Source organism: Camelus bactrianus, chromosome 1, assembly GCF_048773025.1.
Source record: "Camelus bactrianus isolate YW-2024 breed Bactrian camel chromosome 1, ASM4877302v1, whole genome shotgun sequence".
In the NCBI taxonomy this organism is placed as follows: Eukaryota; Metazoa; Chordata; class Mammalia; order Artiodactyla; family Camelidae; genus Camelus; species Camelus bactrianus.
In genome coordinates, this window is record NC_133539.1 from 118,662,258 (window position 1) to 118,687,353 (window position 25,096).

General features: G+C 35.2%; 1 protein-coding gene across 1 annotated transcript in view; it reads left to right on the forward strand.

Moving 5' to 3' along the window:
- The window catches only part of TBC1D5 (TBC1 domain family member 5), a 498,482-nt gene that overhangs the window by 107,147 nt on the left and 366,239 nt on the right, over positions 1-25,096 (forward strand). Inside the window, exon 3 of the mRNA XM_074371891.1 lies at positions 15,080-15,284. The gene's annotated coding sequence lies outside the window, so the exon portion shown is untranslated. The remainder of the gene's footprint in view (positions 1-15,079; positions 15,285-25,096) is intronic.

Below are 25,096 nucleotides of genomic sequence, written 5' to 3' on the forward strand. Positions count from 1 at the left end.
TAGAGACGCTATATTTGGTAGAAAAAAAATAGAGAGAGGGAGAAGAAGAGGGAAAGAGAGAATATATAAAGTGGAGACATACAAGTAAGATTAGAAGTAACCTAACAGCTACATTGTCAAGGTTACTGATTGCAAGAATAAAGAATATGAGTGGCCACTGGATGCTCATAGGTAAGTGAGATGATCAGATTACTTTTGCAGCACTTAGTAAGATTGGGGGAAAAAAGGGAAGGGACTGCAGATGGGAGGCTAGTTAGGAAGCTAGCAGTTTTAGCAGCTTTGTTAAGAGGTATTAAGTGCTTATTTTAGGACATGACATTGGAGAATGAAAAGAGACAAATTTGATTGATACCACAGTATTATTCCGTAAGATTTGAAAACAAAGTGGATCTGAAGGTACAAAAGAGAATTATTAAAGACTCCAAGATATCCTTACAAAGTGAAGCAGGTGGAATAGAAAGTTTTGGAGAAAGTTACCAAGTTCTGCATTTGATATATCGTGTCTAAGGTGCTGATGTGGATGATCAGGTGGACACACTTAAGGATGACTGGACTTGGTAAGGAGGTTTCTTCTTCAGGCTGGCTCCATCCGATAGGTAGTGACTGTCCAGAGCAGCTTTGAGAAGTCATTTGAGGCATCATCCAACCAACTGGCAGCGTCTACTTTGGGTGTTATGTACATGCCAGCTGTGGTCTTAGTTTTTGAGATCCAGGCCAGGCCTAGAGACATACATGAGGACAGAAAGTGATAGTTGCAGGCATGGCATGAAATTTGAATGAGATTGCTAAGCCACAAAAAGGAAGATGGATGAAATGAGAAAGGACTCAGCCAAAGGAAGATCTTGGAGAACCCCCTGTATGTTAGTAAGGCGGCAGCATCAGAAAAGGCTCAGAAATGAATGGGTCTACTGCTGGGGAAAAAAATTATAGAAACAGAGGAAAGAGAATTATAGGAAGGAGATCTTGGATACTAAGACTGCAGAGAATGAAGGAGTATAAAGACGTGGGAAAGGACATTACAGTTGGCATTTGAGAGGACAATTTCAGTAATTTGAAAAGGGCAGGAGTTATTAAAAAAAGAGATTTGGACTTTTGTAAAGATAATGTTGAAGAAAAATGTCCCATAATCAAAGTGGGAAGAGTTTTTGAAAAGTTAAATAGGCAAATAATGCTAATATTTTGCTAAACTTTGAAAAAGTTTGTAAAATGTGAAATAAGTGACAATTTACAAAATCAGTCATGGATTGGAAACCAAATTAGCAATAGGAAATGAAAAGTAAGGTGAGTAGGCCCTTTTAAATGGAATGGTATCTGTAAATGGTGGGAACCCTCTGGAAGCACGTAGTGAAACATTTCAGATTTTCACACGATACTCAGATGTGGGAAGCAAAATGCCGGGAAAACAAATGGTGAGGAATGAGTGCAGAAGTATCCCGAAGGCTGCGTGGTGGGCAGGGACCTGGCAAAGAGCTCTCATTTTCGACAGCATCAAAGTGATATTTTAAGTAAATTGGACTATTTTACTAAGAATAATGAGTTGTGACTGATTTATTCTGATATGGGAAAGAAATAGGATCTATTGGAAATATTTCAGAGTATACCTAGAAATACTGGCCTACTCTGATGATCTGGCCACAAATGGCAACTAAAAGAATATTTTAATTAGAGCAGCAATTTGATATAGGTCTAGAAAGTGATGAAAATGTAACCTATCTGAGAAAGGAGGTATGTTACCCCGTTGTTACCAAATGTTAGGGCTTACCACTCTTGTAGTTCTGGTTGGTGACTCTTAATGAAGACTTAACCCAACTGCGGAAGACACAGAAAGGGAAAGAGAATCATGAATTAGGGAAACTAAACATATTAAATCAAAATCTGAAACCTTATTATGTATCCACCAAACTTCCAGAATATTCTCTTATTAAATCTAATAAAATGTCTGTTGATCTTGATGTCTTGACTGTTGTAACTGAAAAAATTACAACTTTGTTTCTTCCCTTCTTTATGCCTTTCATTTTTTATCTTACTGTGCTGTCTCGGAAGTTTTAGTACAACCTCTAGTAAAAGTGGTGTTAGTGGGCATCTGTGTCTTACTCTTTTTTAAAGGGCAATGCTTCTGATGTGTTACCATTATGTATGATGTTTGCTGTGGATTTTTGAAAGATGCATTTTACTCACTTAATCACTTTAAGGTAGTTTTCTTGTTTTCTGGTTAAAATGTGATTTTGATTTAAAAACCATGAATGGCACTGAATATTATCAAAATGTTTTCTTTTTCTGACTCTATGGCAATAGATGCTATAGTTTTGCTCCTAGTGGGTCGTATAACAGGCAACTGTTATTTTTGAATCTTTATTTTTATTTTCTGTAAATAAAATAAATTTCTAATCTTCTGTATTTTTATTTTCTCCTCTTTCTTATTATGTTGCACAGTGTAGTCAGAGTTGGAATTTCCTGTTTTATCTGAAGCTGTTGGTGTGTATTGGGATCCTTCTTTTGGGGGTCATGATATGATTTAGTAGTTTTGGGTTATTTGTCATTGTTGTTGAGTATAGAAATTAATGTTTGTCAAAGTGTATGTTTGGATTTTAACGAAAAGATTTTTAAAATGTATGAGCTGAACCCTTATAAAGGTTTACTGTTTTAAAGTGCTATGTTTAACTTTTCTCTTCTGAAGGACATTCTCTCATATTTAATTGTATTAAATTAAACATTTCTTATGCTAATTATTTTAATTTCATTCTGTTTTCCAAACATTATGATATAAACTTTTCCATAAAATAGTAAAAGAAAGCCTTCAGTAAACTTCATAAACAAAGAGATTGTTAGTCTGTTCTGCAAGAATTGAGCAGTCATTTTTCTGCTTGACTCCGGTACGTCCTGAATCCTGGGATTGTGGTGCTGACTGTAGCTCTTCAGAAGTCAGCAAACAGGGGAGTCAGAGGGTCAGCTGTGAATTTGCAAATGTGCTCTACCTCTCTCTCCCTTTCAGCTCAACTTTGGTTTCTTTTCCTTCACAACCTCTGATAACTGCAGGTTTCAAATATAAAAAATAAAACATATATAGTTAGGTTCAGTTATATTAAGTTATTAATCAGAATGAGTACAGAAAGTGGATAATGTGGATTCAAATTTATAGAGAATTTCAAGTAAAAGTGTAGGTCATAATGAAGGAAGGCTGTAAGTCCCCACACATTCATTATGTAAAATTTTAAAATGAATTAAATTTGCATTCCATTTTTATTCACTACTATATACAGAAATTTTTAGAGTGCACACTAGATGTTATTGAGAAAATATTTTAAGTTGCAGTTTGTATGAATGGGTTATAACAATCTCAGTCTAATGATAGTCGTTTAAATTTCTTGCAAATAACGACAGTGTAAAAAATTATTACTTTTTAAATAGTTACCTGGCTTTTTAGATCACTTCTCTTCTGTAGGATATTATCTGTGTATTACTTTCCAAAAGATATTCTGGAAGATACCTGATTTTAATCTAATAGCTATAGCAGTTTTTGCATGGTTAATCATTCTCCTCAGTAGAATTAAATTTACTGTTGGAGAGGAATTTGGTTAAGCCATTTCTTCTCAGTCTTCTCTTTCTTACTGTGTTGCACAGTGTAGTCAGAATTGGAATTTCCTGTTTTATCTGAAGCTGTTGGTGTACATTGGGATCCTTTTTTGGGGATCATGATATGATTTAGTAGTTTGGGGTTATTTGTTGTTGTTGAGTATAGAAGTTACCTGTTTGTCAAAGTGTATGTTTGGACTTTAACAAAAAGATTTTTAAAATGTGTGAGCTGAACCCTTATAATGGTTTACTGTTGTAAAGTGCTATGTTTAACTTTTCTCTTCTGAAGGACATTCTTTCATAGTTAATTATTCAACATTTCTTATGCTAATATTTTAGTTTCATTTGTATATTCCAAAAATTATGATATAAAAATTCCCACAAAATAATTTCTAACTGTAATTTTCCATATTAAACTTCTGTATCAGTCCTTTATCTTACATTACCATTAATTATAATGTTCTCATGGCCCATATATTAGAGATAACTAAAGATTTGAGTAAAATAATAAAATAAAAATATTTGAGGGAAATTAAACTCTACTAAGAAGCTTATGATTGACTCTGAGGGGAAGGAGCAGAGAGGTGGGCACTAGGGTAGTGATGGAATAAGAGACCTATTTTTCTTGTGTTCTAGTCTATCATAGTTTAGAAGAGAGAGACTAGCAAGATAAATGTGCCTGGCACTACGGAGCAGGCTGGTATGATTTATCATTTTCTTTCAGAATGTAATACAGTAGTCACAATAATTTGGTGAATGATCTTCGTCTTTGTGTGGAAAAGTCTATTCAGTATCATGGAAACATCTATTATTACACACGGCATAAACAGAATTTCTGTATTGCATTATTAGATGTTAACAAAGCCCCCCTTCTTTTTTTTCCCTTTTTTTTTTTTTGCTTAACTCACAGAAACCTCATGAGATTGTCTGTTGCAATTGAGCATGTTAATATATACATGTTAATATTTACCATTATGCCTCCCTGAAATAATACACACTCTATTGATCTGTAAATCATAGGAGTTGATAAAATGAACCCTTATGTTTGCTGAACTTTGTTTTCCTACATGGTCAGATTTTCTGGTTACTAAAAGACTGTCCTTATTCCTTTGAAAAATACTTGGTCTGTTTTCTGTGCCTAAATTTCTTCTTCTGATCATAATTTAACCTTTGTGGGATAATTAAAATGGTATTGTAGGTTGAGAAAAATCAAAGCTCTGTTGAGCAGAATTCTAGTTGCTAAAAGCTAGGTAAATTAGAAATTTTTAGTGTATGTAATTCATTTCTGCAAAGACCTGAAGTCCTGAAAATTTTGGGATTTTCTTATGTTCATTGTCCTCAGACTGTTGTAAATTTGCTTATGTATGTTTGAATTGCGTGGTTTTGTAAAAGTATATAATGTTATGTTACTAGTATTTATTGTAGTTTAAGAGCTTGACTCTAAAAAAATTAGTTAATAATCGCTCATTCATGCAAAGACACACTGAGATTGTTAATTATATGAAGCTGGGAAGACCAGTCCATTGGAAATGCAGCTCAGCTGCTTTGCGAAAAGGTTTTGCTCTGATGAGAGGTTTTTGTTTAAGAAGAAAGATTAGCCCTGAAGAGAACTGTACCAGTCTATAGATGGATGTTTTGGGCACGTGGAAGCCTCAGTTGAATTCAGAATATCATGGCTTAGCAAATTGATAAAGTTATGTTAAATGATTTCTAGGTACCAGATATTGGATCCTAGAAATAGAGCTCCAAATAGATTAAGCTGCTAAGGGTCAGAATAGAGGAATCACAGTTAAAAAAAAAAATACACCACAATATTTTTTGAACTTAGTCTTTATTTTTAAAAATTCTCATACTTGAGAATTAAAATCTATTTACTAAAAATAATTTATATGTAACATAATGTATACATGATTGAACCTTATTACCACAGCGCTTTGTTTTCTGGTCAACATTATTCCTCTGAGAGCTAGAAGAAGTGGCTTAATCTAAAACTTACTGCCCCTTTTAAACTTATTCTGACTGAGAAACTCTGTTAGGTGTCAAAACAAGTCTAGCCCTCTGGCAATAGTGACAAGTTCTTCATAAGGAAATTCTGGAATTGCCTTTAGAAAGTACTTTAATGATCTCTTCGGAACCCTTTCCAATTGGTTATGTCAACTTTGGGAGTGGGGTAGGGTGGGCCAGGTCTGAATTTTCTGGAAGATTTGCTATCGTATATTCTTAGTATAGTACTTTTCTGGGATTTATGTATATTCATCTCATATTTATATTGAGACTAAGGGTGTATTTTGGCTTTGTCTGGCCACCTGCACAGTGGGTTTAGGGATATTTGAGAAGGAATACCATTTAAAAAGTCTGATTCTCAAATGTATATGTACTTATGGTCTGTCAAGGATAACATGTTAAAAACTATCTGGGAATTAGTTGTTTAGAAAGTTTAATATTAAAGTAATGCCTGTCACATTGACTGAAGCCCAGAGCTTGGCTAAGTACATTTTCAGAGAGCTTTTTTGTAGTACTGATTCCAAGAGATGATGTATTTTGGAGTGAAAATCAGTGAGAAAAATGGATGTCTGAGTTCCATGAGGCACAGATTTCTGTGTTTGTGTCCCCCTGATTATAGGGGACACAAACCTCACTCTCAGTGGTAGGTTTCCAAGGCACTGCAATGAGATGTAGAGATAAAGGAGTCGTGTTAATTCACCACATGATTTTGACTTACATTATTCATAGATAAACTTGAAGGCCTTATGATGATGTGTGAAGGCTATGGCTTGTGGAGTGTCACAGATCTGAGTTTAAATACCATCTATTAACTGTGCGATATTAAATACATTTGCTTACCAGTGCATACATTTTTTCACCTGTATGAGAGAGAATACTAACAAGATGTTTGCACAGAGCTGTTATGAGAATTAAATACAATGACATTTTCTAAAACAGAGAAGAGTCTTTGAGGACATCCTCTTCCCACCTTGACACCCAGCCCAGGTAACCTGGGCTGAGAAATTAATATCATTAGACATTGCTCAGAAGGGCAGGTTTTAGTATACAAGCGCATTTTACATATTGGTAGTCTTTAAATAGGACATTCCTAAAAATTTTCAATGAAAGGTAGAGGTAATTTAATGACTATTAGGCCACCATGTTTTAAAAGCAGCAAGGTCTTAGATTAAGTATCCTAGTCTTCAGAGTTTTTCCCCCCACAGACACTGCTCTGGAGATGGCCCAGTGTTCACTCACTCATGCAAGGAGTGGTCCCGTACAGAGGGCTGGAAGGATGTCCTCCAAAGTACCAGAGTTACCGCCTGTTTGGAGGCTTCAGCAAGCCTTATTGAAACTGTCCTTGTAGGAGCATGGTAGCTAATTGTCACCCTTCCCTTCATGTAACTTGGGTGAGAGAAATAACTGTAAAGATGAACACAGAAGAATTTGAGGATCATTTCTTAAAAGACTGACTTTGGGCATTTTTCTTTTTAAGTCCTAAAATTTGGGTGCTTTATTTGGCCTACTGCCCTTGGAGAGTAGTTAACCAATTGCTTGAGAGTTCTTGCTTAATTTCCAGTATCCAAAGTAGAAAACATGAATTAAAAAAAAAAAATCTTTGTAACCTATTCTGCTTATATAAACCGAAAGTTTTGGTATACTGTACTTATTATATTTATGATTTTTCTCTTTTCATTTCATCAGTTATAATCTTTTAATCTTACAGAGCATTTATTCTTAAGGGATTTTGAATATTCTTAGTTTTATAATTTCTTTGCGATTGAGACCATAATAATAATATTGCTTGGAATCTTTAAATTCAGCTGGATTATTTGTACCTATAAGTAGCTCAGAGTGAGGTATTATATGAATTACAGAGACCACAAGTTGTCAGTTTTAAAGAGAGTAATCAATTGGAGATACTTTTCAACTTGCACTAGTGTGTTTACAACTAAGGAGACTTTGTAAAATAAGATGAAATCTCAAATACTTGTGGAATTAGTGGTGTGATCTATTTTATTAACTTCATTTTAGTCAGTGAATTCAGATTACTTGTGACAAAAGTGAGCAGAAGTAAAATTGAGATTATTTGTTACTTCTTTTGTCCTTGACATAGCTTTTCCAGGGGTGCAAGTTAACTGAGGTAGGCAAAAATATGCAGTGAAACATACAGTACATGCTTTATCTCTTGATAAACCGTTTTTCTTATCCGTTTCTCCTCCTGCCTTTTTTTTTTTTTTAATTCCTTTCATGGCACAAATAATCTGCCTAAGTGCTAAATTAGAAACCTTGGAAATTTACTTCCATTTCTGTGTCAGGTACCACCATTTTTTCAAGTTTTGTCTCTCAGTCCTCTTCCTATAGCTGCTGTGCTGGTTTGGTTGTTAGTACCCAATCCCACCACTGGAATTGCCTCTCAAATCCTCACTAAGTACCTGATAATTGATTCCACCATTTTTCTATGCTACTAATGACTCACAACATTACCCAGTTTAGATTTCTTTTATTTCTTTTTGAGAAGGAGCTAATAGGCAGTGCGATCAATAAAGGAACAGTAGTTTGGTAGTAAAGTAAGTGATGGGAAAGTCACGAGCCACAGAGCAGAAAAAATATGTGTGGTAAATAATTGAGTCCTTTGTAGAGCTAACTTATCTGTTCTCTCTCTGGTTTTAATTACTTTTGTGCACTGTGTTTTCTGAGAACCAGAGCTGCCTCAGAATTGTGGAAGAACTTGGGACAGCGACTACTTTACATAGGCTTTCCTCCAGTGCAATCAACTGCGGTTGAGTTTTTCTTTTGCAGTTTGAGCAAGATAAATTACAGTGTTTGTTGGATAAAAGGTGACAGGCAGGTTATGTTACAAAAAGGCAATAGATTAAAAAAAAAAGAAAAGAACTCTGAAACAAATGGAATAACATAAGGAGGAGTAGTTAATGAGATGTGGAATAATTTAATAAGTCTGGAACTGAGAATTTAGAATATGAAATAAAATTATGGATAATATTTAAAGTTTCAGCCTGTTTAATCTAAAATAATTTCAAAAATTTTATTTATTTTTTCTTAGTTACAGGAGCATACTGAAAAGAAGGGAATACTTTAATTGCAAATGTGCTTGTGTCCTTATTGTGCTGTGAAGGATGTCTGTGCCTCACGTCTGCCACAGGAAATGCACAGAGCCCAACACATGCTGATGGAATTGTTCATCTCTTGGAGTCAGGTTGAATCGGCAGCTTAGGGAAACCGCAGTTCCTGAAATTCTCTAACTTTTCATGGGGCATTTAGAGTAGTCTTTGAGACTGGAGTGAACCGTTCTTGGGTGCCCAAAGCAGCTCTCAGAAATGACCTAACTTCTTTTGGTTTATTTAGAGTGATTGAGACTAATCTGTTTCTTATTCGGAAGCTAATTTGAACTTGTTATCAGAGCTTGATCCTAATTGAATCAGGGTGTAGAGAAGAGAGACTGTGTTGGCATCAAGAGCAATATTAGAAGATAGAATCCTCAGATCACAAGAGTTTTTCTCTTCTTTTGTCATACATACTTTTGTTTCTGTTTTGTCAGGAACTTCATGGTAGCTTGGGATCTAGCTTGCTACCAACTATGGTTTATGAAAAATGAGCATGTTTGAGAGAAAATAATGTCATATACTATGGGCAAGTTAATGTCCTTAGGTTCTTCTTAGCTGTTTTTTGTTTGTTTTGGTGGGGGATGTGGTGTAGGTGAGGCAGCATTAAATGAGATATTCCATATAAATATCAGTTTCATGATACAATATTGATGTTATTGTCGCTAAAGTATTTTTTCAAGCAACTTTTCTTGTCCTTAGCTTTCTTTTCTCTATCATGCCTCCAATATAAATCATGGGCTAAAAAAATAAAAAAACAAAACCTGAGTGGGTATTTTCTTTGATTCAAAGGAATACAAGGAGACAGTCTGTAATAAACTTTAAACTTTTTACTGCTCACATTTAGTTTCCCAGATAAGCCTTGAAAGAATAGCATCCACCTTGAATTCAGAAAATTCAAAATTCAGAAAATACCCGGTCATTTGTCGATGGGCATTTAGGTTGATTCCATGTCTTGGCTATTGTATATAGTGCTGCTGTGAACATTCGGGTGCATGTGTCTTTTTGAATTAGAGTTCCCTCCAGATATATACCCAGAAGTGGTCAATTACAATTTTAAAAAAAATTACCCTTGGGTGAATGTTTGGAGTACTGGGATTTGTTAGAACCTCTCAGGCTCTGGAATGTTGTTGGGGCAGCCCTGACTCAGTGTGCCTTGCTGGTAGGTCAGGTCAGAGGGGCTGCTGGGACAGTGACTGGAATGCATACTTCCACAGTGATAGTTGTAGTCCATGTAGAAGGGAAGATGGGCATACTTTAATTTTCTAGGTGATCTGGAGTATCTGGAAATATAGTAGACGTTTCCTGTCTTCATTGCTGCTTTGGTACCAGTATATGTTAGCATCCGTTGGTGTCACTAAGGGTTACATGTGAGCTCTTCACTTTTGGGGAGGAGTGAACTATAACTGTATTAGGCCTTCTTATATATTTTTAAGATTCTTTACTAATCAACAATATGTTTTGTTTAACCAGTGGTTAACTTTTGCAATAAAATTTTCCTTCTGAACCATTCATCTCACTTAAATGTTCCTGTGTCTCTTGACATGTAAATCCCTAAATGACTTAGTTTTCATCACAAGAGTAAAATCTGTATTAAGGAAAATCAAATTTGATGGAGACATTTTGTGTATAGTTAAAACTGCTTTTTAAAAATCATCCCTCTTTCTATTGAAAAAGGAACCTTGATAGTTGTTCAGAAAACATACTTGAAATTTTTATATTTAAGTTGGGTATAACTTAATTGGACTAAGTGAAGTACTATATATGTTCAACAAATAATCTACCAATTGCTTGCCTGGAAAACGGAAAGTGTTTGTTGTCCCACTGCTGTATCCAAATCTTTGGTAGGGTCTGCTTAGGAATCTCTATTTTAGGAAGCTTCTCAGGTGATTTTTACGCACACCGAAGTTATAGAACCACTGCTGAATTCTCTGCTGACAGCATTAGGACACTGGCTTCCTCTCTTCTGATGGAAGCTACTGGTCCCGAGGTGGAGGAGGAACAGGGGTGAGCTGAGGCGGCTGTCCTGATGACCTGCCGTGCCCGGTGCTGGGAGCTCTCCAGAGCCACCAGGGTCAAGCTTTGTTCCAAGTCCTCTTTCAGCTGACGCTCCTGTGGTGAAGGAACACGTCATGTTACTGGTGATGCCCAGCCCAGAGCCTTCACATGTGTCCTAATACGTTACTGCTTTCTAGCGCGGGAGGAATTATAGGTGAGGAAACATAAGAGGGCTTAACTGGTCTTCTGGGACCAGGATTTGAACTGAGGTTGATTTGATTTTAAAGCCCAGACTCTTTCTGATTTACAGTGTTATGTAAGTTTCAGGTGTACAACATGGCTCACAGTTTTCATAAAGCCCAGACTCTCAGCCATACTTTTTTAGCGAGCTGTGGGTTTAGGGCGCCTTGGGTTGGAAGTGTGCCTTTGTCACTTACTGGCTTTACCAGTGACTTTATACCTTCCCAAACTTCAATGTCCTCGTCTTAAGAGCAGGCATGATGATTGTAAAATTGTAAGGTTATTGTGAGGATTAATCATCTGAACCACATTTTTGGAGAGCTTCAGCATATTTTTATAGTTCTGTCCCAGAGTAGGCAGTCTAATAAATGATGACCATTTTTCAGCAACTTAAGGCAAGGCAAATATGCCTTATGGAGTTGACCAATTTTAGGATAAATGAATTTATCAGATAAGGAAATATAGGTTTTCCTATTCTGATGTGGTTGGTAGCTAGTCACCAGGAAGATACTAGGCATGTGAAGGGGTTTTCCATTGGGAAAATAATATATGCCTCTTTTCTTCAGTTATTTTTTTTAGTACCCATATCCTGGTAAATTCTAAATTTGGTGCTATCCCAGACTCTTCTTAAAGCTCCACACTCTTCTTGTAGCTCCAGATGTGCATACTGAAATGCCTCAGGACACTTCTGTCTGCTAACCCTTTGGCGCGTCCAACTCTAAACCTGGGCTCTTTCTTCCGACACCTGCACCCTTCTTCTAAGGTTCCTTCCCCCAGTGGATGGAATTGTATCCAGCCACATCCTCCACAGACTCTAACCTTTCACTGAATTCTGCTGATTGTTACCCCCAAGTCTCCTTCTGCCTTTCCATCTTCGCCTGCACCATCATCACCTTAGTCTCCGCTGCTGTCACCTCCCTCCTGGCCTGTACCTCCTCTGCCTCGCTCCATGGTTCAGCCAAATTTGATACTTTCTCAAAATACAGTTGAATGTCATGCCTTATTTAAAACCCTTCAGGAACGTTGCCTTATTGACTTGTTCTGCCCCTTTTGTTTCATGGGCACTCCCTCTCCAGCTGCCTGGCCTCCTGCTCCTCTCTTCTGACCTTATATGCTTATCTCGTACCTGCTTTACACCTTTGCACTTGACGGGTCCACTCTGGGATGCTCCCTGTCCCTTTCAGATCTCGTCTCAGACAGTCTTTCTTGAGGTCTTTGCTGCCCTCTGGGCTAAGTCAAGTCTCCGGTTACAAAATCTCATGGCGGGAAATCTCTCATATCTCCCGTATTTTTAATAGCATTTGTCTCTGTAATTATGTATTCGCGTGGTTGTTGGAGACTATTTCCCCAAATAAATTGTAAGTTCTGTGAGGGCTGAGCCAATTTCAGTGTCTGTAAGGCCTAGAACAGCCCTGGCAGCAGATGAGAAATATTAAATGACTGACCAAAGTACATAACTAGGCAATTAAATCCAATACAAAGTGATTAATTCCTAAAGTGAGGTAAGTACACACAAAGTCACCGTGTTGGCGTGTTTAGCATTGTTATTTGGGAATGTTTGTTATTGTAGCATTGGTTTGATTGGCCTCTAATTTTACTTAAATAAAGACTAGTAGTACTTTGCATTTTGAATTTCTAAGTGCAGATGGTGGGCTTTTAGAAGTTGATTGTACTTGAATGACTTAGAGTAAAAACTTTCCCCTTTCCTTGCATCTGGACAGTATTTGAAGTTTACAATTTAAGAAAGATATAGTTGGTTGCATACTTCTTGATGTTTACGACATGGAATGTATTTTTTTATGTTAGTTGCCTAAGGTATAAAAATTTTTAAATGCTACCAAAATTTACGAAGACAGGAAATCATAGATGTTATAAAAAGTTTTCAACTTATAAAAGTTAGAAAAAATAGGAAAGATCAATATAATACTGAAATTGTGCTTTTATGTTACTTTTTGGTACTTGGACCTTAGTTTATACTCTAAGACTATTGTTAGCAAATTGAAATGTTCTTGTGAAAACTCTTAAGGTTGTAGTATTTTCTTGAAAATTGGTTTAGTACTGTTGTTTACATTTTAAAATTAGTGCTTTCAATAAGATTTTGGTTTCCATCTATCCTGTATTCTCCCTAGGAGTGCACAACTTCAAAAATAAAGAGGCACAGTCAGCAGAAAAAAGAGGTGGTCTGAGCATTTATGCGTTAAATATGCATGTTAATTAGGAAAAAAATTAGAAAAATATGAAAACAGATGTTACATAAATTATTGCAGTCCCAGGGCAGCAGTAACTTATACACTGACAATAATTTTTATATGTGCATGTGTATGTCTATTTCTAGATTTCTCAATGTTTATGCAATTCCGTAGAGCATAACTAAAAGAAGAACTGGTATATCCTTTCAGTGAGACTGTGGTAAACACTCCTTCTGTGTGTGGATTGCTGAGCAAGTCTGGGTGTTACATACACTCTTACTGCACAGACTGTCTTGTGTGTTTCCTCTTTCTTCCCACAGTCTTGTTCCTTCTTTCTTGGTTTCTTTGATAGTATGTCAGTGAAATCTTTTATTGGACATGTCCTGTCAGGACAAGAAATTAAATTATGATCCCAGCAGTTAGAAGAAATGTAAAATTGTATAGTGTGTATTTGGAAACAAAACAAATTACAACTACTCAGGACACTGATGGTAGTGTCGTGTTTTCTTTGGTTACTGTTGTACCTTAAGAAATAGCCGTCATTCTCTGAATAGTACTGACACGGTAGTATGACAGTCTGTATTGTGTTCCACACTCAGGAAATACACATATGTTGTAATAGTTGAAAGATGTTTGAATGGCTTTCACTCTGAAGGGCCATACATAGAATAAAAATGGTCTTTATTTATACAGGGGAAAGTTGAGAAATAGAGACATGCTTTATTTTAGCGGTGTAGCAATTTTTAGTTAAGCTGTACAGAAAAACCTTGTGACTGTATTGCTGTCCGAGGAGCTGCTGACAATATCTAGATATTTTCCATACATATATTATATAATTTAGAAACATGTTGTTTGTAACTTTTCAGATAAGATTGAAAGTTAAAATAAGGAAATGCTATAACAGAATGTAATAAATCATTCCCTTTATCAAACGAACAAACAAAACATGAACTATTTTTTGTACAGGGACATAAAACAGTTTCTGGAAATCTGTCTAGAGATCAATGCTACACTCACTTGTAGTCTTTAGAAATCGTACTTTGTTATTTGATTTAGTAGCACGTGATACTAAAATGTGTTTTAAGTAATTAATTTCTTTTGACTCCCAGTAGGTTTCAGTTACATGTATTATCATAATTTTTTTCAGTTCTGTGTTTCCGATTTATATTTTACATTATATTACCCAACTGCTGTTGTCCTTTATTGTGAGTAAGGTGAACTAATACAGAATGAAATCTAGAAAGGAATGATACTAATATATTTAGTAATTTATTATTATTAAGAGTTTCTTTACTTAAATTGTATGGTTATTGAAGAAATTCAGTTTTCATTCTTGCAGATTTTATGTAGAAATATATCTATGTCAGATATAATTTGTGAAAGTATATTAAAGTATATTAGTAAAGGTGATATATGTTTTTCTTTTTCTCCAGGAAAAAAAGCTATGGAAATTAATTTTTAATTTACCAGTAATATTTACTTGCCACACTGATACATCTGTATTCTAATTTTATGTTTTATTAATGCTTTGGAATCCATTTTCAGTGGAATTTTTTTCACATTTGTTTTCAAATGTCTAATTTCCATTTCTTACTTTATGTGATTTTGATACTTGGTATTATTTTACTGTGTATGAAAATAGTGTATTCCTTATTTGAGCACTTCCATTTCATTTCAATGAAACAAACTGGTAACAGGTGATTTGTTTTGTGTTGAAGAGTTTTGGATTTTTTTTTTTTGTATTATAATGCTTTTTGTTGTAGGTATTATAAAATGAATTTCTTTCTTCCAGGAGATAAAATAAATGGTGGAAAGAGTGATTAAGAAGTAGGCTAACATTTGCCCTCTAAGAGCCTAAAATATTATGACATAAATTTTTTCAGCCTGCTCTTTATGTTTTTGTGTTGGTTTAGGATTCTTTTGTTTGGAGACAGGAATATTTGAAGTTATTTTCTTTCTTTATTTTTCTAGGTACTCTCTGTTTTTCCAGGAGCTCAGCTGAGGGAGAACTCAGCCGACCTCTAGTTCTTGATTCTTCTTTGCTCCCTCTCGGCCAACTAAGACTTTATCTGGAGAACTCTGCTGCCTAGAGCCTGCAGTTGTCTGGGCCCCAGAACAAGAGCATGCATTTTCACGTGTCAGTTTGATAAGTGGATCAGTGAAGTTTTCCTGAAAGGTAAGCATATATTTATTCAAAACATGCATTTCAAAATTCAGTGCTATTAATACCTGTCTTAGTCTACTGGGGCCTCTGTGACAAAAATACCATAAGGGTGACTTACAAATAACAGAAATTTATTTTTTCACAGTTTCAGAGGCTGGGAGGTCTAAGATCAGGGTGCCAGCAGATTTGGTGTCTGTTGAGGACCCACTTGTTTCATAGATGGATGTCTTCTTGCTGTATCCTCACATGGTTCCAGGAATGAGAGGGCTCTCTGGGGTCTCTTCTTTAAGGGCACTAATCCCGTTCATGAGGGCTGCATCCTCTTGATCTAAAGCCTTCCCAAGAGCCTCACTCCTCATAAAATAGGAATTAAGATTTCAACATATGAGTTTTAGGGAGGAGATAAACATTCATTTCATAATACACTTATTATAGTAATGTCTTGCATAGGTTTGTGTATAAAAAAATTGTGTGTGTGTGCATGTGTGTTTGTACCTATATATGTGTGTTTATACACTTCTGCTTGATTTACATTGTAGGCTCTTTCAGGGAATAATGTTGCCCTTGAATGCAGTTACTCAGAGTTCTCTGATCAGCTTCTTTCCATTTCCTGTATCTATCCACCAGAAGATTCCAATCTTCGCTAACTCATTGTTTTCTTTCTCTTTTAACTGAGTTTGCATGGGGGCTTCAAAAGTGTTTTCCCACCAGCAGACTTGTAGCACTTTTCTCTTGCTGAACACTGTATCCATAGCTCTTTTCTTTTTTCTTCTCTTGTTTTCTTTCTTACCTACCTACCTCCCTACTTCCTGATATTCATTAAATTTGTTGGAGTAGCAAAATTAGAATGATTAAACTTACAGTTGAAGGCATCTCACTTTTTTTTTTACCACAATCTATAATAAGCAATAAATTTTACATTTATGAGTGATTTTCCACAGGTATAAATATACAAATGAAACAAACAGAAGTTGAAGCAGTTCTTGCCCTGGCTACTTGCAATATATGCTGTACTCTCTTCTATTACATTTGTTTTTGTATACTTCATTTAATATATGCTGGTGCCCATAACTAAATGTATTTCCCTATTCAGTAATGGATCAGCTTTGCAATTTCAAAAGCCATACTTGAGATCACTTGTATGGTTGTTCACGATTGACTTGTAGGAAAAATAAATGGAATCAGGCAATTTGTTTTCTGTCTCAGTCAAGCTGCCTTTTCTCCTGTCTCTCCTGTGCTTCTCTCGCTACTAGCTGTCAGTTGACTTGGAAAGAACTGTGCAACTGCTGGGAAACACTGGAGCACTTACTTGGTTCATCTGTGATACCTATGTTCAGATCTCAAAATTGAAAAGGAGGACAAATCCTTGATAGAATCATTCCTTTATAGTAAGGTGTATATTTCTTTATCCTCTTCTTGTTCTTTCTGTCTGTGTAAGTTGTATGTGCATGCTGATGCTCTCAAATCATTCTTGGCTTAAAATATGTTAAACTTTTAAAGTCCTTTATATCAGCTTAGAATAACATGTACCCTTTCCCAAAGTAGTCTCTTCTTGTACTCATTCCCATTTTTTTTAAGACTTTTACCCTTTTAATGAATTGCAAGTATTTTTATATAAAAGTAATATGTTTTGTTACAAAGTTTGGTACATATGTAAAAGTAAAAAGAAGATAAAAATTAGCCCTAATCCAGTATAGCTAAAGCAGTTCTAAGAGGGAAGTTCAAAGTGATAAACACTTACATTAACTTACATTAAGAAAAAGAAAACTCAAGGATGTCCATTCTTGCTACATTTATCCAAAATAGTTTTGGAAATCCTAGCTACAGCAGCCAGAGAAGAAAAAGAAATAAAAGGAATCCAAATTGTAAAGGAAGAAGTGTAACTGTCACTGCAAATGACATAATGCTGTACACAGAAATTCCTAAAGACATCACCAGAAAATTACTAGAGCTCATCAATCAATTTGGTAAAGTTGTGGGATACAAAATTAATACACAGAAATCTGTTGCATTTCTGTACATTAACAAGAGACTATTAGAAAGAGAAATTAAGGAAACAATCCTCATTACATCACATCAAAAAGAATAAAATAACTAGGAGTAAACCTACCTAAGGAGATAAAAGGCCTGTGCTCAAAAAATGGTAAGACAGTGATGAGAGAAACTGAAGATGACACTGACAGATGGAAAGATACACTATGTTCTTGGATTGGAAGAATTAATATTGTTAAAATGAATATACTACTCAAAGCAATCTACAGATTCAGTGCAATCCCTATCAAAATGCCAGTGGCATTTTTTCACAAATATAAAACAAGTAATTTTAAAATTTGTATAGAAACGCAAAAGACCCCAAATAACCAAACCAATCCTGAGAAAAAAGAACAGACCTGGAGAAATCATGCTCCATGACCTCAGACTATACTACAAAGCTACAGCAATCAAAACAGCATGGTATTGGCACAAAAGCAGATACATAGATAAATGGAACAGAATAGCCCCGAAATAAACCCGCATACTTATGGTCAGTTAATCTAAGACAAAGGAAACAAGAATGTACAATGGAGAAAAGATAGTTTCTTTAAGAAGTGGTGCTGGGAAAATTGGACAGCTACATGTTAAAGAATGAAAATAGAACATTCTCTAACACCATATACAAAAATAAACTCAAAATGGATAAAAGACCTAAATGTAAGACCAAATATTATAAAACTAGAGAAAAACATAGGCAGAACACTATTTGACTTAAATTGCAGCAATAATTTTTTGGACCCATCTCCTAAAGCATAGAAAACAAAAATAAAAATAAACAGATGGGGCTTAATTAAATGTAAAAGCTTATGTACAGCAAAGGAAACCATTAACAGAATGAAAAGACAATCTACTGAATAGGAGAAGATATTTGCAAGTGATATGACTGATAAGGGGTTAATATCCAACACATATAAACAGCTCATACAACTCAACATCAAAACAACCAACAACCCAATTTAAAAATGGCATAAGAACTGAATAGACATTTTTCCAAAAAGGAAATGCAGATGGCCAACAGGCACAAAAAAAGATGCTCAACATCACTAATCATCAAGGAAATGTAAATCAAAACCACAATGAGATATCGTCTCACACTAGTCAGAATGGCTGTCATCAAAAAGAACACAAATAACAAATGTTGGTGAGGATCTGGGAGAAAAGAAACCCTCATACACTGTTAGTCGGAATGTGAATTGGTGTGTAAAACAATATGGAGGTTTCTCAGAAAACTAAAATAGAACTACCATATGACCCAGCAGTTCCACTTCTGGGTATATATGTATCCAAAAAAACCAAAGACACTAATTAATTTGAAAAGATACTTGCACCCCAATGTTCATAACAGCATTATTTATAATTGCCAAGGCATAGAAGCAATCTAAGTGTCCATCAGCAGATGAATGGATAAATATGTGGCATATATACAGTGGAACACACACACACACACACATGCACACACTAGAATGCCACTCAGCCATAACAAAGGATGAAATTTTTCCATTTGCAGCAATATAGATAGAATTGGAGGGCATTATGGTGAATGGAATAAGTCAGACAGAGAAAGATAAATGCTGTATGATATTACTTATATGCAGAAAATACAACACACTAATGAATAACACAAACAACAAAAAAAAGCAGACTCACACATATAGAGAATAACCTAGTGGTTACCAGCTGAGAGAGGGAAGGGAGGAGTGGCAGTATAGGGATAGGGGAGAAAAAGGGCTATTTTAGCATTATATGAAATTGTGTGTTTGGTACTTTTGAAAATTGTAAAGCACTATAGAATTTAAAGACTTTTTTATTCAATTTGAAAAAAAAACACACACAGGAAACTCAAATAAACAAGCTAATGTTACATCTCACAGAACTAGTAGAAGAACAAACTAAACATAAAATTAGTAGAAGAATGGAAAAGACAGAACACAAATAAATGAAATAGAGACTAAAATAACAACAGAAAATATCAAAGATACAAAGAGCTGATTTTTGAAAAACTAAAACCAAATAGATCAGCTTTTAGCTAGATATACTGGGGGTGGGGGGTCGGGACTACTATCACAGAAATACAAAGTTTCATAAGAGACTACTATGAACAGGTATTCACCATCAAATTGAACAACCTAGAAGAAATAGTTAAGTTTCTAGAAATTTATAACCTGTCAATCATGAAGAAATAGAAAATCTGAATAGTCCAATTACTAATAAGGAGATTGAGTCAGTAATCAAAAACCTCCCAAGAAAGTTCAGAACCAGATGACTTCACTGGTGAATTCCAGCGAACATTTAAAATACAATTCATGTCAGTTCTTCTCAAACTCTTCCAAAAAAAACCAGAGAGGAGGGAACTCTTCTAAAGCTACTTTATAAAGCAAGGATTACCCGGATACCAAAACTTGGTACTATAAGAAAAGAAAATTACAAGCCAGTATCCTTGATGAACACAGATGCAAAAATCCTCAATAAGCCAAACTGAACTTAATTCAGTGGTACATTAAAGAATCATAGACCTTAATCACCTGGGATTATTTTCAGTGATGCAAGGATGGTTCAACATCCACAAATCAATCAGTGTGATATACCACATTAATAAAATGAACGATAAAAATATGTCCCCCATATTCAAAGAACCAATCTCACCACTTTTATTTGGCATAATACTCAAAGTCCTAACCAGAAAATTCAAGCAAAAAAAACAAAACAAAACAAAACAAAACAAAAAACAAGTAAAAGGTACTCAGATTAGAAAGAAAGAAGTAAAAATGTTTGTATTTGCAGAGGTATGATATTGTATATAGAAAACTCCACCAAAAAACTGTAATAAACAAATTCAGTAAAATTGCAGGATATAAAATCAATATGTAAAAACCCTTTGCATTTCTATACACTAACAATGAAATATCAGAAAGGGAAATTAAGAAAAAATCCCATTTACAATTTCATCAAAGAGGATAAAACATGAGAATAAATTTAACCAAGGAGATGAAAGATATGTACAATGAATATTATAAGACATTGAAGAAGACAAATAAATGGAAAAATATTCTGTGCACATGGATTGAAATAATTCATGTTGTTAAAATGTCCATACTACCCAAAGTATTACCCATACTACTACATTTTCAATGAAATCTCTTTCAGAAGTCCAATGACATTTTTCACATAAATAGAAAAAGCAGTCCTAAAATTTGTATGGAATTACAAAGACCCTGAATAGCCAAAGCTATCCTGAGAAAGAAGAACAAAGCTGGAGACATCACACTTCCTGATTTCAGACTATATTACAAAGCTATAATAATCTAAACAGTATGATATTGGCATTAAAAAACAGACTCATGGATTAATGGAACAGAAATGAGAGCCTAGAAATAAACCCACCCATAGAAGGTTAATTTTTTTACAGAGGAGCTAAGAATATTCATTGGGGAAAGTCTCTTAAATAAATAGTGTTGGGAAAATTGGACAGCCATAGGCAGAAGAACGAAATTAGATCCCTATCTTATACCATACACAAACACCAATTCCAAATGGATTAAAACTTGAACATAAAATATGAAGCCATGATACTCCTAGAAGCATTGGTCCTGTCAGTGATTTTTTAAATTTGACGCCAAAAGCAGAGGCAACAAAATAAAAAATCAGCAAGTAGGTTGGAGTGTATCAAAGGTAAAAGTTACTGCACAGCAAAGGAAACCATCAACAAAATGAAACAGCAACCTAATGAATAGGAGAAAATACTTGTAAACCATACATCTGATAAGGGGATAATATCCAAAATACATTGAGAACTCACACAGCTCAATAGCAGAAAACCAAACAATCTGATTAAAAAATGAAAAGAAGGACTGAATAGACATTTTTTCCAAAGACATACAGATGGCCAACAAGTACATAAAAAAATGCTCAGCATCACTAATTATCAGGGAAATGCAAATCAAAACCACAAGGAGATGTCACCTCACAGCTGTCACAATTTGTATCATTAAAAAGACAAGAGATAAGAAGTATTGGTGAGGTTGTGGAGCAAAGGAAACCCTTGTGCACTGTCAGTTTGAATGTAAATTGGTGTAGCCACTATAGAAAACAGTATGGAAGTTCCTTAAAAGAGTAAAAATAGAACTAGTCTATGATCTAGCAATTTAACTTCTGGGTATATATCCAAAGGAAATGTAAACAGAATATCAAAGCAGTATCTTTACTCCCATGTTTATTGCAATATTATTCACAATATCCAAGATATGGAAACAACTTAAGTGCCCAACATGGATGAATGGAGAATGAAAATATGGTACATATATACAGTGGAGTATTATTCAGCCTTGAGAAGGAAGGAAACCCTGCCATTTGCAACAACATGGATGAATCTTGAAGGTGTTTTGCTAAGTAAAATAAGCCAGAGAAGAACAAATACTGCATGGTATCACATGTGGAATCTATAAAAAACTGAGGGAAAAATTCAAACTCTTAGAAACTGAGAGTGGAAAAGTAGTTACTAGGGGCTGGATGGTTAGGGGAAATAGAAGTAAGTAAAAAAAAAAAAAAAGGTACAAACTTTTAGCTGCAAGACGAATAAGGTCTGAGGAGCTAATGTGTAACATGGTGAATATGGTTGATAACACTGTGTTATATAATTGAAATTCACTAGGAGAGTAGAATTTAAATGTTTTCACCCCATCAAAAGTGCATATTTTAATTAATTAGATGATAGGAACCATTTTACAATGTACACATACATCAGATCATCACAATACACACTTTAAATGTCTTGCAATTTTACTACATTATATTGAGGTCAGTTGTACCTCCATAGAGCTGAATAAAATAAAAATAATGTAAAAAAGAAGCAAGCAAAAAATCCCTAACCCTACCTTGTAGTGATGAACTGATACGTATTTTTAAAGTATTACATTTAAAATTTTGTGACTTGAATTAAACAGAGGGGAATAAATGAAATGAAGCATTAATGATTAGTGAACTTTAGATAAATGTTTTTTCAAAACCATAAATATTTAGTCCTAAGATCCTTCCAATAATTCAAGAAGATAATGGAAACCTTTTAATACTCTGTAAGTAAGAAAATAGGAAAAGGCTGATCTAAAAATAGAGTATCTTTTTGGGAATAATTTATTGAGGTGACATTTATATAACATAAAATTAAGTGAATAATCCAGTATCATTTAGTACATTCAGTGTTGTGCAACCACCGCTGTCTCTCATTCCACATGTTTCCATCACACCAGGGTCAAATGCCTTACCCTTTAAACAGTTTCTCCTCATTCTGCCCTCCTGCCAACTCCTGATATCCATCAGTCTGCTTTCTGTCTCTAAGGATTTATCTATTTTTGAATATTTCATATAAATGGAATCATATGTGACATTTTTTGTGTTGCTTCTTCCAGTGGGCATGCTGTTTTCAAGGTTCATCTATGGTGTAGCATATGTCAGTACTTTACTCCTTTTCATAGCTGAATAATATTCCATTGTATATATAATTATTTAGTTGACTTCCACCTTTTGGCTATTGTGAAGACTGCTTTTGTGAATTTATATTTACATATACTTATTTGAGTACCTAAATCAGCTCTTTTAGGTATATGCCTAGGAGTAAAATGCTGGGTCACGTTGTAATTTTTTGTTTACCTTTTTAAGGAACCACCAAATTATTTTCCACAGTAGCTGCAGCACTTCATATTCCCACCAGCAATGTATGAGGGTTCCATTTTCTCCACGTGTTGTCAACACTTGTGATTTTCCATTTTTTGGTGATTAGAGTATGACAGTGATGAATGACTTTCAGCAAAGTAACATTGAAGAGAAATGATTACATCCAGTATTTCTTATTTAACGATTATGTATCAATTCAGTTCATCACATACCTGCTTTCCTTCCAGAACTAATCGACCAATGGACATTGTTTTCTAGAACAGGAGATTTCTTACTTTTCTTCATCTTCTCAAAATCATACTATATCTTGCTTCATATTTCTACCGTGTTTTTTTTTTCTGCATGTGTTTAGTTCTTTGTGTTTACCAGAGTTTTAAATTACCATTCTTTTTGCTTTATGTTCATAGGAGGTCTGTGTCTCTCCACTGATGGATAGCACACCATAGTTGTAGTTTTATGCTTTAAAGCATAAATTGTAAAATAAATGTTTGTAAGATTATCTACTCTCTTTTTAAAGAAATACCTCACTACACCTGGACCATCTATTTTAATATGGACCAGAGCATCCTTGACCTTTTACTGAATTGTCATCCTCAGATCTTTTTCATTATATTACTGGGTTATTTCTAATGTTTCCTGTGTTCCATTGTCACAATTTAAATACATTTTTCAGAAGGTTAGATGGTGAAAAATGAATTTTCTGAGTTGGGCTTATTAAAAATAGTTTACTCTTATATCACATTTGATTGATAATTTAGCTGGGTATGTATTTCTAGGTGTAAAATAACTTTCCTCAGAACTTTAAAGACTGTGCTCAGTTTGTTTCTAACATCCATTATTCCTCCTGAGAAATTTGAAGCCAGTCTTCCTCACTGAGTAGTTTTCTAGGTGATATCATAGTGGAAAAAAAGGGAAAAATTCTTAATTTGATTAAGCTTGCATTTTAGGTTAGAGAGGCCAACAAGAAACAAGATGAATAAGTGAGAGATGTAGTAGGTTAGATGGTGGTGCTATGAAGGGAAATAAACAAGAAGTGGAGGATAGAGAGTTATAGTGTAGGGACAACAATGGAAACTTTAAATAGTGGTGAGGGAAAGCCTCACTGAGAAGGTGACATTTTAGTACAGATCAGCCAGAGGTGAGGGAGTGAGCATCGCAAGCAGAGGGAACAAGCATTACAAAGGCACTGATGTGGGAGCATTACTGATGTGTCAGGACCAGCAGAGTGGTCGGTGTGGCTGCAGCAAAGTGAGGAGAGAGCAGTCGGGGTTAAGCCAGGAAGGTGACTGGGAATCCAGGCTTTTAGAGATGTGTGTCTTTTATCCTGAATGAGGTGGGAAGCTGCTGGCAAGTATCAACATCTGATTTATAGTTTAACAGAATTACATCTTGCCAGATTGAGAAATGATTTTAAGGGAGGAAGGACAGAAGCAGAGGTGAAAGTTAGAGGTGAGAGAGAATTGTGATTTGAACAGCAGGAACTGCTGATGGATTGGATTTGAGTTATGAGTGAAAGGGACGAGTCAAGAATGACTCCAGTTATGCTTTTGGTCTGAATAACTGGAAAGATAAGACCTTTGTTTAGTGAGGAAGGGGAAGAGTATAAAAGGAGTACATTCGGGAGAGAAGGGCAGGGGTCTGGTTTTGGACTTGCTGAGTTGAGGGTGTTGATTAGACATTTCAGTGGAGCAGTCAAGGAGACAGATACTCTCCCAGAGTTCAGGGGGAAGGCCTGGGATTAAAAAACAAAACAAAACTCTGAAAGTTGTCAGCGGCAGATGGTATTTTTAAAGGGGTAATATTGATGCAGTCCAGTAGATACAGCTAGAGGCAGCTGAAGGCCCTAGCTTTGGGGTGCTTTAAGTCAAGGGGTTAGGAGAAGAGGGATTAGCAGAGGAGGCCAGGGAAGGAAAACTGAATGAGGTAAGAGGAAAACTGCTTTGGCTTTTAGAATATCTGAAAGCTAAGGAAGCTAAGTGATGTAAGTGTGCCAGGGGAGGGAAGTCGTCATCAGTGACAGATGTCTCTGAACTGTGGATTGATTGTTGGATTTAGCAATGGAAAGTAGTTGGTGACTTTGAGAAGAGCAATTGTAGTAGAGGACAGAAGTCTTCTTGGACTGG